Source organism: Chenopodium album, chromosome 17 (genome assembly GCF_948465745.1).
Source record: "Chenopodium album chromosome 17, dcCheAlbu1.1, whole genome shotgun sequence".
Lineage (NCBI taxonomy): Eukaryota > Viridiplantae > Streptophyta > Magnoliopsida > Caryophyllales > Amaranthaceae > Chenopodium > Chenopodium album.
Window position 1 is genome coordinate 36,112,288 of NC_137850.1, and position 17,783 is coordinate 36,130,070.

Genomic DNA, 17,783 nt, shown 5'->3' on the forward strand with positions numbered 1-17,783 from the left:
AATTGACACAACTTTTTTTTATTTTTATTTTTTATTATTACTATTATTAGGTGATATATTATTATTATTATTTATTGGCTAATGTGTGTTATAAAAAATATTATTATGTATATGTAAAACGTTATTAAGAAGATATGATAAAAGTTTTATAATATCAACTTTTTAATAATCTTGAGTTATATTTAATTATGTATATTTGGGATATAATTAGTGCATTGATAAATGTGTCAATTTTAACAGTTTCAATTATTATGGAATGAAGGTAGTATTGCACACTTCATCTTTTAATCGTAAAATCAAATTTGACTTTTAATTTACACTTTTCACATGTAACTTCCTTGAGCTTTTCTAGTAATTTACTATTCACACGTAACAGAGCAAAGCCCTTAGTAGTTTCAACATGATAAAGGGTCATCTTATATGAATCGTCATAACAAATTAAATCATGCATCCACAAAAATGGAACAAACTAAAGAAATAAAACAAAGAAAGTAGACAGAAAAAATAAATAAATAAATAAATAAATAATGGACAAAAATTGAAGGCACAAAAAGTAAAAATCCATAAAGAGGATATAAAGTAAAGATTATTGTTATATATCCTACTTAATTTATTGTAAAGTTTTGACTTTTACATTATATTATATACACAACCTACTTTCACTCAATTAATTTTAGTGATTTATAACCTTTTTTTTTTTTTTGGTAGGTAAGTTGATGAAGGGGTTCTATCGGGCTAGAATCTTTCACATTTTAACCTGCTCGAGTTAGCAGAATAGGCCATTTGGGAGTGGGAAAAAGGGTAAGTGAATCCTACACCAAAGTGACACTAGTGGATTTGATCCCAACACCTTATAGTTGTGAGATTTAAACCTTTCTACAAGACCACGCATTGCTTACTTGTTGATAATTAAGAATATCAATAATTCAAGTTATGTATCACAAAATTACAGCTGTGAATAAAATAAAGGTTGAGCATTAGGTTATTAGGTAGTCTAACATGTTCCAAGAATACTTGTTAGAAGGATCCTTTGAGCAATACATGAGCTCACAACCTATGTGCTAGAGTACTTTGTCAAAAAAAAAAAAAAAAACTATGTGCTAAAGTAAATACTAAGAAGCCAACTTTTTGAATTTGGTGAAAAGAAGTAGCCAACTAATGACCCAAAAAGGCCATAACATTTGTTAGATAATAGTTGTGGTTTTTAAGAGACTGGTGGTGGTACCATTATTTCGTGGTTATATTTAGAAGTAGCCTTTACAACATTGTCTGAGTAATAACCTCTATAATAATGACACAGTAATCCCCATGATAACTGACCACACCCATAAACTAAGAAGAGAATCCACTTTACAAATCCAAGGAGGTTTCATCCCAAAACTATATAACGATAGGAGACACACGTAACCCCTTAGACTTATAAAGTGGTTAATTTCTTTCCTTTTCTTAATATGGGGCACTTACATGTTTTGTTTGGAACCTACCTTAACAATAGTATTATGCAAAATAAATGTCATTATAATTCTAAAATATACTTCTATAAACATTAAATAACCATTGTGGCCTCTTATGTATTTCCAAAATACTTAGGGCCTATACGCACAAAATCATTCACCAAGTGTTGTCCATATCTGATCTCATAATACGAAGTATTACGATTTAATTTTTCATTTTGGTAGCATTATGCTCTAAAATAATACAAGTATTAAAACTTACCTTATTTCATTTGACAAAACAAAGGAGCATTATAAATTGTTGCCTATGATCATTATGATGAAGCTGTCATGCATGTGCGTAGAATTGTCATCGGTCATGCTTGCTACTACGTACTTACGTAGTAGTTACATACGAAGTATGATGCATTGTAACTTTTTTGACAACCATTTTCTTTTCTCTCTCTCTCTCTCTCTCTCTTTTTTTTTTTTTTTTTTTTTTTTTTTTTTTTATTTTTTTATTTTGGAAAATACCACCTACGGAGTATTATTATACTCGTTTTAGTAATAACCATCCACAACTTTTGTTTTTTTTACATATCACAAACAATTCTTAAATCATACTCCCTCCGTTTTTAAATACTTACTCCATTTTTTCATGTACGAAGTTTTAGGAGAAATTGGAGAAAAAAATATAATATATAGGGAGGTAGTGGAATAGGTGGAAGAATAAAAAATTATAAAAAGCAAAAGTAGTGGAGAGAATAGGAGGAGAGAGAATATGAAAATAATAAATTATGATCATGGTAGGTCCACTAGGTGAGAAAAATTAATTTAATATTGTAAAAGTTTTCTAAATAAGAAAATGGAGCAAATATTTAAAAACGGCCGAAAAAGAAAAGTGGAGCAAGTATTTAAAAACGGAGGGAGTAAAAAATTACCACCTGTTTCCCAACTCCTCTATTGTGATGTCATGTAGGCCCCATTACCTACCCTCCTCTTCTATTTCCCTTTCTATTCTCACTTCTGTTCTTCCCTTTTCTTCTTATCTCTTCTATAATCTGAAAAGAGATACATGTGATGTCATTATGTGACATCACCATGTATATAAATACATATTTTAAAATATTTTTTATTTTTCATTTTCTAGAATCGCTAGACCCATTTTCTCTCTAGTTTCTCTCAAACCACCATTCTCACTCTTCCAAAGCTTAGAAATGCATAAACACGAATAATAGTGATGGAATATTCAAGGTGCACTCAAAGAATTTGAAAGACAACCTCTAAAGAAAAGGTAATTTTATAATTTGTTTCTAAACTTCATACTAATAGAGTAAATTTGTTCAATTACAAAATAGATTGTATGTAGAAATTTTATTTAATCATACATTCCAATATTTGGCCAACTCAATTTGCAATTTTTGTTGATTTATTTGAATTTTGCTTGATTTATTTGAGATTTTGAACATATTCAATTTTGGTTAAATTAATTGTAATTTTACGCTACATTTAATTTGTTTTGAGCAAAAATTTCAACATCAATGCCTAAATTAACGACAATAAATGAAGAAATTATTCAACTATAATTACGTAATTTATTATTAACTATTTTGTTTGATGCCAACAAAATTTGAAACCCTAACTTTTTTGTTGAAGGATGTTCGATTCCTAGATATGATTTGTTAGATGTTCATAATTCGTAACATTGGTTGTTCATTTTCGTTTGATAGGATGTTCATTCTGCTAAATGTTCACTTTCATGCATTTTAATTTTCATAGTTATATTCTCATGTTATTCTGAATAACTAAATGTTCATTTTCATGCTATATGATGTTCATTCTTGTAAAATTAAAATTATATGTTGATGAGTGTCATTTTTGACACTATTTTATATATATGTTCCTTAGATTTTGGATAAGTTCCTTTAGCATTTTAGTGTTTTTATTTAGGTTTTTGATATTTTGTGGCTTATTTCTCATTTGTGTGTTTTGATAGGTTATTGTGTGATTTTAGAAGGTAAAAAGATCAACCAAATGAAGGAGTCAATGCGGAGCACAATTGGAAGTTCCTGTCGAGGAACTTGAGAAACTGACGGAGATGAAAACAGCTTGATGGGCACGTTTTGTTCGTCTAGGTTCATTGAATCCACGAATTTGGGAAATCTTGGGGAATAATTCACAAGATCTGCAGCTGTTGGAAAAGATAAATATGAATGAAAAGAAGATCTTATCAATTGGTTAAGATATGGAAGAGATATATTTTTCAGAATTTTATCTAATTACTTTCCTTATCTTTGAAAGATTCCCAATTATCTCTTAGCCTATTTAAAGCCACGAAATCATAGAGAAAACAAGCCAGACACTGAAGAAGAGACGAGAGAGAAGGGAGGCTTCACTCCAAAAACCCTTCTAGGGTTAGGAGTCGTTGGTCACTCTTCGTGATACATTGCAGCGAAGGAATTCGGAGTTGCCTGAGAGGAACTCAGATCCGAATCTGAGAAACTTGATGGGTTCTTGTTTCGTTTTCTTTTCTTATCTTTGTATTATGAGTCCTTAGCTTGTTATGCTCAGTAACTATTAGTTTGAAGCCATGTATTAAGTATTTGAGACGAGTATTGTTGGTTTTAATGATTAATGCTTTAGAGTATTCTTGAATTATTGTTTTGTTCATACGAATGATGATTTCTTATAAGTAGGTGTACAACTATTTGTTTGGGTCTGATTTCTTTTGCTAATTAATACTACTAAGTCCGTAATTGCTTGGGAACATTAATCGAGTAGCAAACAATTGTAGAGGAGGACGTTCCACTCTATTAATTGAAAAGTAATTCTTGATCGAGGCCAAATCACGTAAGTTCCGGAGTGTTGTGGTTGTCTTGGCCTGATGTTTTCCTAGTTCTTAATGCTGTCATCAGGTTAAATTCCTTGCTCGTAGTATAGGGGTTATCTGTTGGTTAGGGTTAGTGAAAGTCGTACGGGATCTAACCATTACTAAGGGAAAACAGAGGAACTTGTTCCATAAGTCAAGCTATTCTAAAGGGTTAAGTAATAAGTCCGTGATTATACATTTGCATGGTGGATTTCTATATGTAGTTGCTGAGTATCTCAAGTTCCTTATCTGTTCTTGTTCTTATTAGTTTAAGTTCCTAGTTGTTAGTTTATCTTTATCCTTAAACACCCCCCAATCATTCTTTTACTGTTTTGAGTCTTTGTTATTCTTAGTTATTTGCAAGCACATTCTTCGTGGGATCGACCCCTACTTCCACTAATTACAAGTTAGTAGTCTTAGGGTAATTATTATTAATTTGTGTGCGTTTCAACACCGCATCATATGCCGATAAAAGTTCTTCATTATTTGGTAAAATACAAAACTGATGATGATAATGCACTACAAAATTAAGTAAATATAACATCAACTAAAATTTGTTGCTATTCACCAAAAATTCGTTGCCAACTCTATTTAGCAACGGGTTGGAAACGAAAATTTGTTGTTGCTAAAAGGCTTGTTGCCATGGAATTTTGGCTACCAGTTGCAAAGCAATTTTGTTGCAATATCGCATCCATTTAAATATAGTTTTCATGATGGTTGCTGTTTTTGGTGCATTCATTGCCAACTTTGGTAACAGATTACCATTGGTCGTTGCTAAAGTTAGCAACAAATTATTAATGTTAGTTCCTAAAATAGCACCAAATTATTAATGTTGGATCCTAAAAATAGCAACAAATTATTAAAGTTGGTTCATAAAAATAGCAACAAATCATAAATATTGGTTGCTATCAATACTACGAGACAAAAACTCGCCTTTACCAATCTGAAATCTCACTCAGGTCAGGTCAACTCGGCTCGACTTTGCATGTAAGGCTCTTTGAATCCCAAGTCTCAAGAATCGCAGTTGGTAGGAGTCGAACTTGTGACCTCAAAGTCACATGGTGAATTTCTTACCAACTATACCAAGTACTATATGTTTACTTCTATGCATATAATTTATAATAAGTGAACGAAATATTAGAGACGAAATTGAAAAATTTGTCTCTAAATTAGGGACAAAATAAAAAATACGTATCTAAGTTAGAGACGAAATTGAAATCCGTCTCTATTTGATGTCATTATAGAAACAAATAATAAGAAGAGTGTCTTCAAATAATTTTATACATAATAGCAAAAAGTTAGGATCGAAAGATATTTGATCTTCTGCGATGGCTAGAATTTCGAAAGTTTTATTGTTATCGATCAGGTCTTGAATAGCTTCTTTGAGTTTCCAACACTCCTCAGTGTCGTGACCCTTTCCTTGGTGATATTTGTAGTGTTTATTAGAATCCCACTTAGGCGGCCTGGAAGTTTTATTGTTATCGATCAGGTCTTGAATAGCTTCTTTGAGTTTCCAACACTCCTCAGTATCGTGACCCTTTCCTTGGTGATATTTGTAGTGTTTATTAGAATCCCACTTAGGCGGCCTGGCTTTTGGAACTGGGTCTTTGATGGGTCCTATGGGCATGACTAGTCCTTTGTGGTGTAGCTTTTCAAAGGCTGTCTCGTAACTCATACCAAGTAGAGTGAACACTTTTTTCGACCTTTGAATTCGTTGTTTAGAGGTATTTGTAGCATGTAGTTCATTAATGGGAGTGGAAGAGAAAGGATGGTCGTTCTTCTTTCCTTTCGCGTTATCAACTTTCATAAGGTCATCTTCAATATCAATGCCTACATTGTAAACATCTTTGAAGGTATTTAAATTGCATTGATATTTCAAGTGCTTTTGGTATTTGTCTTGGAGATTCTTAATGAACATCCTTACGAACTCTTTTTCGATAGGAACATCTGCCATCTTAGCGGAAGTTTCCCTTCACCTGTTGAAGAAGGAAGTGAATCCTTCGTTTTCCTTTTGCTTCAACATCTCAAGTTCCCTATGGTCATTTTCAACTTAAATGTTGCACTTATATCTATCAATGAAAGCGTTTTTTATAGAGTTCCAAGAAGAGATCTTCTCTTTGTCTACGGAAAAGAACCATTGTTGACAAACGGTTTCTAGAGATAGCGAAAATAGCAAATGGAAAGCTTTCCTATCAATCTCCTTGATATTCATTATAGTTTCGAAATCTCTTAAATGAAAGTAAGGATTGTCGGTAGGCTTGAATTTAGGGTTGTCATTGGCATTGAACTTCTGCGGAAGAAATTCCTTGTCCACTAAGACCCCTTGTGAGCTAATTCCTTGATACTTATAATCGTTGGAAATATTGCTAAGGCTCTCTTCTATGCGTTCAAGCTATCGTTGTTTACTAGGATCATTGAATTTAAGAGCAAGAGTTTTGAACATCTTAGTCAAGTTAGTCATGTTTTGTTTCAACTCATCAACTTTTTGTTGGGTAGCCATTAGTATGTACTTTTCTTGTGTCTGATGGGCTTATCAAAGAGTAGAAGTTGAACGAAATTGTTGTCCTTGATTAAGTTCCCTTCTCTCCTTGACCAAGTGCTGTGGAAATGGAGGTTATAGATACTTATTGTTAGTTATTTGATTCTAACTCGGTTCAACATACAATGGATGGGAAGAGATCATGGAAGATGAGGGGAATGACATGTATGGTGAAATTATGTGGAGAGTGGAAAGATGATATAGATGGAGAGAATTTTAGGAAGAATTTAGGAATAGAGTGGACCCCCAACTCAAATGACGGAAAGAGCGACTCATGCATGAACCTAAGACATGGTCATGGTGAAATACATATACAAAGTGTGTGCTTAAAGAGTGAGTGAAAGTGGCATGCTTTGACACTTGTGTAAGACCATGGAACTATGTGCCTAGACATAATTAAGGACTAAATAAAGCTTTAGTTATTAATAAACTGATTAATTAGACTTGGCGTGAGGACTCAGGCAGAAAACTAAACCATCGCCGAAGCAACGGAACTGTCACGAAACGGCAGGGGTCATCGCGGCGCGATATGGTTATCGTGTCGCGATAGTCACTTTTGAGTTAATCAAAGCAATTTCTAATAACTTTAGGAATGATAATTAATGGGCCCTCCACTTGATCATTGGGCCATATAAAATCGTTTTGGACCCTATTTAGTATTTTGGCCATAACTTCTTCATTATTCATCGGAATTGGGCTATAATATATCGTTGGAAAGCTATTTTCAAACCCCATCCAACTACACAATTATTGGACCCAAAATAAATTGGACTGGACGTTTTTCATAAACAGGGTACGAAAAGAAAGATTTTCGAAAACAGAAAGAAGTATTTTTATTAAAAACAGAGAGATTTATGAGACTTTTTCACATTTCACCTTACTCGATAATCAATGACGTGAAAGGTATTCATCACTGGGTTTGGTTTTTGGGGAGACACAATCAGGTGTCTATAGAAGCCCCCACTTTGACTGAGTTTGGAGAAACATAAGTTTTGAAAACAAAAGTCAGAGTAGCGATAAGGACTTAATTTTCGGTCCTCTTAAAATAAAAATGAAATAAAATAACTCACTTTTACAATTACTTAATTAAATAAGCACTTGGCCAAGTTTAAAACAAAGTACTTTAAAACACGTTATTTTGCTTTAGTAGTAATAAAAATCTCAACCAAATCTCCCAGATACCACTTTATAACACCCTACAAATTCCTTTCCTTTAAAATACACGTTTTTACCCTTTTTAAAACACGAGATAGGAAATTATAAGGCATTACCGCCATCGTGATAACGACTAAGGCATTTATCAAAGACATACAGCGGAAGACTCTCTTTAAAACAGTTCAAAACAAGTCAATTTAAAAGTCAAACTAAACGAAAGTAAAGTCAAACCAAAGTCAAACGAAATCAACCTACAACTTGGAACCATTGTAGGCCCTTCTTAAAACCGAACAAATACTTAAAAACCATTACGTTAGTCTCACAAGCATAATATAATATAATAATTAAAGCAATAAACCACATCATAACCATAATCTTATGGAAACTAGGCATGATTCGCTTTTCACTTATGCCCATCATGAATATGCTTCATCACCTGAAAAACTCATCTCTACTTGCCCCCACTACTCGCCATTAGAAATGGGTCGTTGTAGGGCCAAGATAAAGACAAGGCCAACAAAACACACAAACACACAATCAGCAAAGCTGAGTACATAAGTGTAAACAAAACACACTAACATGCTTTCACCCTATCATCACACAACTTACCTTGTTGCACCTGTTTACAAGATACAACATACTCAACGACCAACTAATACATAGCTAATTTATTTATTTAGCTTGATTACGCATCGAACGGGTTTCCCCCCTAACCTATTGTAGGGAATATTTCAAGCCATCCCACACTTGAGCCCCACTGTGATCATACACTTAAGCATGGTAGCTTCCAAAGGGAAGGAAGCTAGAGCAAAAGAGTCGCCAACAAGTTTTAGGAACTTGTAAACCGTTCACAAGGTGAAGGTTACACCTCTTAACGATCCATGAGATCGTCAACTCCAATAGGTCTGGAACCATGACTGGTGTTCGGGGATGAAGGTACAAATCCAACCTAAAAGAGATTGAACCTGCCCTAAAAATAGGCCTCTACTTTATTCTGCTCGTATTCATGTGCGCTTTCTGACTAACATACAATCATTAGGTTAACCCTAAACCTGTTTAATCTATGTTGGTTGAATTTAATGCACAAATAAAACTATTATTGGCGATCACTTGAATTATAATCATATTAGCCCTAAACAAGATTATTAATTATCTTATTAAGCGTGATTACAAGTACAAATTTCGTTTAAATATGCAAGAGAGGGCGTGATCAAGCAACAATAATGAATAAGCATCAAGCAACATGATAATCATAAATCATAATAATTATAAAAATAATCATGTTAAAGCATAATAATAGCAAGATCCTAGGCATGATACTAATAAGATTAATAACAAATCCTAGCATGTCACTAAACAATAAAAATCAAAGCTTTAGCCCTGGCATGATACTAACATGATATTGATATGATATTAGAATGCATAGGAAGCACCCTAAACATGATACTAGAAAGCAATAATAACATCCTAACATGATGCTAGGAATTAATAAATAATAAACATGCTTTCTACAAGAATAGAACAACAAGACTACATACTTTGATGCCTCGTGCCTCTTTCTAATAACAAAATACACACGTTAGTAATTTCAAGGAAAATATAAACAAAACAATTAAATTAAATAATTGAAATAGAGATTTGGGACCAAACCCTCAGAAATTATAACCTTTCACGTCTAGGGCGAAGACAACTTCGAACTTGGCTAGGTGTGTCTAGAACTAATGTATGAGGAATTTTGTTTGAGGGAAGGTTTAGAAAAAGAATAGAGAGAGAAAGAAAGCTTCTAGCTTTAGAGAGAGAATAGAGAGAGATGATGATTGTTGATTGTAGATGATCGAAAAAGGGAAGATATGACCTCTATTTATAGGAAAAAAGAGAGTCGAAGAATAAGAAAAGAATCCGAATTCGAATCGAAATAAAACTCATCGGTCAGCAGTTTTTGTGAATTTTGTTTTTATCATAACTTTTGATCCAAAAGTCTAAATAAGTCATATAATATGTCTTTGGAAAGCTCTTGAATTCTACTTTCCAAAACAATTAGAATCAGATTAAAATCTTTTGTAGATTAAAAGATATGGCCGAAATAGTGGGACGGTGTCAGTTTTGGATAGAGTTTCGTATTCCTTTCATATCTTTTTCGTTATAGCTCGGAATTAATATTATAATATATCATTGGAAAGATAATTTCAATATCTATACAATAATATAAGATTTGGATAAAAATTATGAGGCACGAAAATAATATCTGATTGTCTTTGAACATCTTTAAATTTGAATAGAATTAGGACTTAAAAAAGGAAAGTTTTTAAAAAGGAAAGTTTTTATTCAATTTCAAACTCTATCATCTTATCTTTTCAAAAAGGATAATTAAGATCTTTTATAAACTTCTGGAAGCTTCTAATAAATCCTAATTAGTTTAGGAATGGGATTAAACCTTTGGACCCTCCACATGATCATTGGGTCGTAGGTAAAATCCGGTTTGGGCCCAGTTTAATATTTTGGCCATAACTTCCTCATTATTCATCGGAGTTGGGCTTATAATATATCGTTGGAAAGGTCTTTTCAACCCCATACAACTACACTATTATTGGACCCATATCATGGATCAAACTAAACTGGAATGCACGTTTTCATAAAACATGGTGAGAAAAGAAATATTTTCAAAAAAAGAAAGAAGAGATATTTTAATAAAAACATCCTCATCACTAGACTTTTCACACTTTCGCTTTGTTCGATAATCAAATGATGTGAAAGGTATTCATCACTGAGTTTGGTTTTGAGGAGACACATTTGGGTGTCTGCACCTGCCCCAATAAAGGGATACTAACACAGGAGCTAATCGTGCCAGTATAAAGGAACCACTCATAAGTGGCCAAATTCCTACGCATAATAATAAAAAGAAATATACAACGTCCTGTACTCCCAATAGAAGTTATGGTTAAATATAAAACCCCATAACTCCCCCCATATGTTCATACTCAAGGTAAATACGTTCCAAGAGTTTTGGTGCGTAATCTCTTTCACTTTACGTTGTTTTACATATTTTTAGACTTAGTGATGACTCTCAAACCATAACACAATCAATCATTATAATTATTCAAACAATTAAACGTACAATTTAATTCTTGAATAATTAGTGACTACATAATATTTAATGTTGAACCCTTTTTAATCTACCTCGGTGTCAAAGACACCTTAAACGCATAATGCACCACAATTCCTATCCCTCGGTGTTAGAAACACCTTAAATGCACTAAGACACTAAAATATAATTTATTCATCGTGTACAAAGACACTTAAATAGCTCCTTCCTCATGCTTACAACATCAATAAAGATTATATGAACCATAATAAAATTCTTTTTCAATATTCCAAACCAAATTAAACATTTAGTTTAATTAAACATGCTTATTATCATGCCAATAATAAAAGTGTGATTCATATACAACATGCCAAATTAACTATTTCCAATCACCAATCCAATAAATAATTTATTTCAACCAATCATGCTTCACAAATAATTCACCAAAACCATTCTCAATTCAATCAATCCAATTCATATCACCAATCTCATTTCAATTCAACCATTCCAACCAATTCCTAGCATGACACTAACTTGGAATCACTTAAATAAATCTTAACATGTTTCTACACGCTTAATAAATTTTCGAGTACGCGTACATACCTCAAATAAGCTTTAAAAAAAATAGCCGAGTATACTCCAATACTTCCCGAACCAAGTCTCCAACATAAAGGGACAATAGCCCTATATTAATTACCCTAGTATATACAATTTCCAGCAACTTAAACTCACTTTAAACAAGTTATAATAATCTGAAAATTATTTTAAAACCCATAATTAGTCTCTCTTTCAATGGGTAATTAAAGCCTTTTATTAAAATCATAATTCTACTACTTTAAATAAAAATTCCAGCAATATTACTTGATTAAAACTCCCTTATAAACTTTATTAAAACATACTTTCATGCCCAATTAATCAATAGAATCATTAGATATACAAAAGCCCCAAATCAATTTGTATAAGAACCCTAAAAATCAAGTCTTTAATAATTTTTAAACCCTAACTTTAAACTCATTAAAATATTAGAATTTAATATAAATACATAATATGAAATTATAGTTTTTAATCCTTAAAACATTATTTTGATACTAATTAAACATCTTTCAAACAATAAAACCCAAAAATACATACTACATAAAACAATTTAAAAATAAGAGGAGAGAGAAGGGTGGCTCACGGTTGTGGGTGGTAGCCGGCAGTAGGTGGTCGGACGGTAGAAAGACCGGCGTGACACGTGGCAGCATGGTGGAAGGGTGCAACATGTTGGAGCATGCATGGAGCCATGCGTGAACTCACGCATGAACCCACGAAGCAACAAAGAAAGGAAAAGAAAAATAAGAAAAAAAAGAAGAAAAGAAAAAGAAAGAAAAAGAAAATAAGGAAAAAAAAATAATGAAAGTAATACTTACCCCCAAAGATCTGATTTTTTTAGTCTCTTTGTGTGAGAAATTTTTGGGGATAAATGAAGTATTTATAGTGCATAGTAGGTTAGGGTAGGTTTGGGCTTCATAAAAATTATGGTCTTGAATGATAATTTAGTTGGCCCAAATGTAAAAACAGGATAGTTGGGTATGGGTTATATTTGGATATAATACTTATTAACCCAAAAATTAAAATCTGTTTTATTCATAATCCAATAATTAAATAGTTTGACCCAAAATATATTTTATAACTAAATAAATAATTTATAAAATACATTAAAAATACGGGGTATTACGGTAGACCTGTCAATTAGGGTCGAATCATGAGTCATCTCGGATTAGGTCACTTTAGGTTAAGAGTCAAGAAATGTTCAACCCTTGCCTAAAGTTTTGGGTTCGGGTCAACCCTACAGGCTTTGTACATCTATTTTTTTTAATTTATTTTTTGTTAATTTTTAATTTTTTAATGTATTAAATCGAACATTTCCACCAACATTATTATTAGTCATTACATGCCTACTAATCGTCACAAAAGCACATCAATTCTTAACTAATTTTGTATTAATGATGCATTTTAAAATTTGATATATAGATTAAACATTTACCTTAAAATTCAATAAACAACCCGCGCATCGCACGGGGCACAAAACTAGTTTATAAATAATTAGTATCTATCCCGCTCAATGCATGATTTTCATTTTTTATCAAATCATATGAATAATATTTATAATTTTTATATTTTTTTTTGCCAAGATACTTATTATATATATAATTTAAGATACTCCTTTTCAAATTATAAATAAGTTAAACTAATAATTATTTTATCCTTTTTTTTTGAAAGAATAAATTATATCATTCCTATTTCAAAGATAATTGATGTAATATAAAAAGAAAGTAAAACACATTGTTTAAAAAAAATGTAGAACACATTATGATTTGAATAGTTAACTAAAATGTCTCGTAAAAGAAAGAATAGTTAACTACAATGTATGGGGGTTTTTGATTTAAAAAATAACGAGATTAATCTCGTGCGATGCACGATTTGATCAAATAAAATATTCTAAATTTATTTATTTTTCCATATCAAAAATAAAAACAAAAATATTTCCAAAACAAATAAAACATTAAATATTAAAATAAATAAAGCTCATAGAAAAATTGAATGATGAAAGAGTATTCAAGGAAGACAAAATTAAATTCCCTTCAAAAAAAAAAAGGAAGACAAAATTTGATACTAATAATAATGTAATTGGCCAGAATTTTAATAAAATAAAATAAATAATACAAAACAATGACATCATATATAGTTTTGGAGGGAAAATTTTTAGTGACAACATGACATGTGTCTAGTTTTAGAATAAAATAATATCAGCGGTTGTTACTTTAGTATAAGTTATAGATGAAAAAAATTAAATGAAAAACAAAATAAATAATTTACAAATTATATTATGGAACCAATAAATACGGAGTAATAAACAATACAACAAATTATCACAAACCCTGCATTAAAACAGAAAAATTTTAAATGTGAAAAGTTCCTAAAAATTATGGACAAATAAAAACATGACAAGTGGCATAAGAAGACAAAAAGTTTCAATTATTAAATATTAGGTTAGGTCACGCGCTATGCACGGTAATTTCATTATATTTAATCAATAAAGATTTTTTTTTATTTTTTATTAAAAGTAACATAGATAAAATACAAATATAATGTATTTATTACTCTGTATCTTCTTAGGGCCTGTTCACTTCAGCTTAATTTCAGTTCAGTTTAGTTGAGCTCCAATCAGTTCAGTTCAGCTCCTTATTTCCTTCTCTCATAAAACATTCATTTCAGCTCTATTCAGTTCAGTAAATGTGAACATGTCCTTATTTTGCATATATAATGAAATGAAACATGAAATATGACGAAAGAGTCGATTAGATAAATGAGTATGTTAAAATTACATGCTAGACCATGTGAGTGTTTTAAAAATTCAATGATTAGTTGGTATCAATTTTCTTTTTATTAACATATAAATATATAATAGGGGGAATAACCCCAATTTCATGATATTTAGAGTTTTAGAATACTATTTTACAGAGTGAATGTGTATGGAATAATTAAGATGACTATAGTTATAAAAGAATATATTTATTTAAAATATATGTAGAAAAGATTTGAAATAATATTTTGATAGTTCTATTATATTAAAATTCTCAAATAAGATTTGGGTAAATAAGGGAAAGAGTTTTTTGGTGGGAAAAAAATTACACTAGAAATTGACATGTGCAATTTTTGTGTCTGTTATAGTATTTCACTAGCATAGTGCCCGTGCGATGCACGATTTATAAATCATATTATTAATCCCACAGGAAAAAAATAAAAATAATTCAATTAGTAATAAAAAGGCTCGTTTTCACTAACAATTTAATTATTAAAGTTTTGTTTAGTCGCAGTATTGGCCGATACAGAAATAACGAAATGTGATTTGAATAATATTTTATGTCATTGTCATTTGTTTTAATATTTTATTGGCTTTTTTTTGTTTTTTTTATAATGTTGTTTTATTAATTGAAAAATAAATGAATAATGCTTCACATAACTATTTAAGAGAATAGACGGAGCATAAAAAAATATAAGAGAAATAAAAAGATTCATTTCCTATCCCCGGTCAGGAAAAAACTAAATTTTTTCTCGTCATATCATCCGCTTCAATAATCTATCTGCTATAGATAGATAGCTTGTGTCAATATCATTCGCTTCAGTAGTTATATAATCTAATATTTGTTTTACTCGTCGCAGTCACCAAATCTATAGACACAATAATAACCTTATATCTTACACACTATATATAATTTTTTGACATATTTTTGGCTAGGAACATATTGATCAACTTTTCGTAATAAATTATTTGGAATCAATCAAACTCAATAAAATATTTTTTGAATTCAATATAATTTATATAACAAAAACTAACCAAAAATATGCAACAAAATATAGGAAAATTGGCTTAAAATAATACCAATTATTAACTATTTGCTATTAGTGGTACCACCTTTTGTACTGTATGTGCAAAATAGTATGTCGGTCACCGAAAATGTATTTCGAGGAATATTTCGTCTATATTTATTATAATACTTTTTTTTAATTAATTTTCAATTTCTTTTCAAAATATGTATCATATTATTATGTAACAATTTTCTTTATAATCCAAATTAATAATACCCTACCCCTTTGTTAGACTTTTTTTTTTTTTTTAAAATTGTCAATATGTATTTAAATATTTTTTTTTCAAAATACCTATAGTAATTTTACTATCACACAATAGTAAATAAGGTATTTAAATGCATTATTATGTTGATATTATTAGTTTAAAAAATCCAAAATTTTTCCAAATTGACCAACCAAAATACTGTGGGGAAAATTTTGGATTTTTTAAACAATTTTTGAAAACTAATTATATCAAAATATTAATGCATTTAATTACCAAATTTACTATTATATGGTAGTAGAATTACTTTAGGTATTTTGAAAAAAATAATTTAAATACATATTGTCAATTCAAAAAAAAAAAAAAAAAAACCTAATAAAGAAGTGGGGCATTATTAATTTGGATTGTACTGTAAAGGAAACTGTCAACATAATATGTATTTTGAAAAGAGAACAACAACAACAACAACAACAACAACAATAATAATAATAGTAGTAGTAGTAATAATAATAATAATAATAATAAATATAGACGAAATATATCTCGCGATTCTTTTATGGTGACAGGCGTACTATTTTGCACATATAACTCAAAAGGTGGTACTACTTTTAGCAAATAATTGAATTTATATTATTTTGCACACATCGTTGATAGTTGGTATTATTTTAAGCCAATTTCCCAAAATATATCAAGTCTTTGTTATCTCATTACAAATATTAGATAAACGAATCAGTGATTGATTGATTTGTTATGTCTTATAGTATAATTTAATTGATTGATGTAAATTAGAATATTCTAATTACAACATTACTATATATAGAACAACATAAAATTATTTCCAATAATGGTTATATATTTAGTATCGCACTCGTGCAATGCACAATTTTATTTTGAATCAAAATAATATTTTTTTTCTCAAAATTCTTAAAAGTATTGACATTGTCAATGTACGAATATTACAGTTTTAAACACGAGTAGTTGTTGTAAAACATTTTACTCCTATATATATTTTCCTATCAAATGTCTAATTTAACTTGTATTTTTCTCGTTTGGACTGATTTTTGCTTCAATTTTTCTTATGTAAAAAAAAAAATGTCATTGTAAGAGACATTGTACAGAAATTGAAGGGACAATTAAAGTTAAATTTATATTCAAGTTTCTAATATTTTTTAAAGCAACATTTCAACTTAATATTCAATATTTGTCAAGGAGTACAACAACCGATAAAATTAATTATAACACTATTTATTCTGTAACTTGATGACATTTGTAAATAGATGAAGTAAATGTTGGAAAGATATTATTAGTTATTTGTAGTATTAGAGTAAGTAAATCTACATAGTTACACCATTATAAAAATTACGGGTAACATTAAAGAATTACAATACATATAGTATAATTTATTGCTAAAAATAAGGAAATTTTTTAAATTACCACTAAAAAATGTATCCATTTTCAAAATAACCACCAGTTTAATTTTTATTTTTATTTTACCACCCTTTAAATAAAAAACTACTCAGATTACCACCCATTTCAAAGTTCCGGTGGATTTCTGTTCTGTGGACCTACCTAACGGTTAGTAACGGCTATGTCTAAGTATTATAATCAGCCCTGTCTTCACTCCAACTCCCCCTTAAACCAGTTTATTGAGTATAAGACAACCTAAAACCAAAAGAAAACAACTAAAAAAAAATCAAGAGTTTGTTGTTTGAATTGCCACTACTATTGATCATCTTCTTCCTGTTATCACTAAAAATCGTTAGGTGGGGCCCACATAAGAGAAATCCAACGGAATTTTGAAATGGTGGTAATCTAAGTAGGTTTTTTTTTTTTTTTTTTTTTTTTTTTTTTTTTTTTTTAATTTAAGGGGTGGTAAAATAAAAATAAAAAATTAACGGGTGATCATTTTGAAAATGGATACATTTTTGGGTGGTAATTTAAAAATTAACCTAAAAATAAAATACAAAATTTTGTTAGGAAATCATGAAAATCTTATGAATGTATAGAAATTGCTTTTTATTGATAGATTGAAGTTTGAAGTTTAACAAAAATAACTATGCTATTAGAAATATTTATATAAATAAGACAAG

At 30.2% G+C, this 17,783-nt stretch overlaps 1 long non-coding RNA gene across 1 annotated transcript; it reads left to right on the forward strand.

The window, feature by feature from the left end:
* The first annotated feature begins 2,519 nt into the window (after positions 1 to 2,519).
* LOC145587863 (uncharacterized) lies at positions 2,520 to 4,091 on the forward strand. Its single transcript, XR_014101456.1, has 2 exons — positions 2,520 to 2,727; positions 3,430 to 4,091. It is a non-coding gene; the product is annotated as an uncharacterized LOC145587863 (long non-coding RNA).
* The last annotated feature ends 13,692 nt before the right edge of the window (positions 4,092 to 17,783 follow it).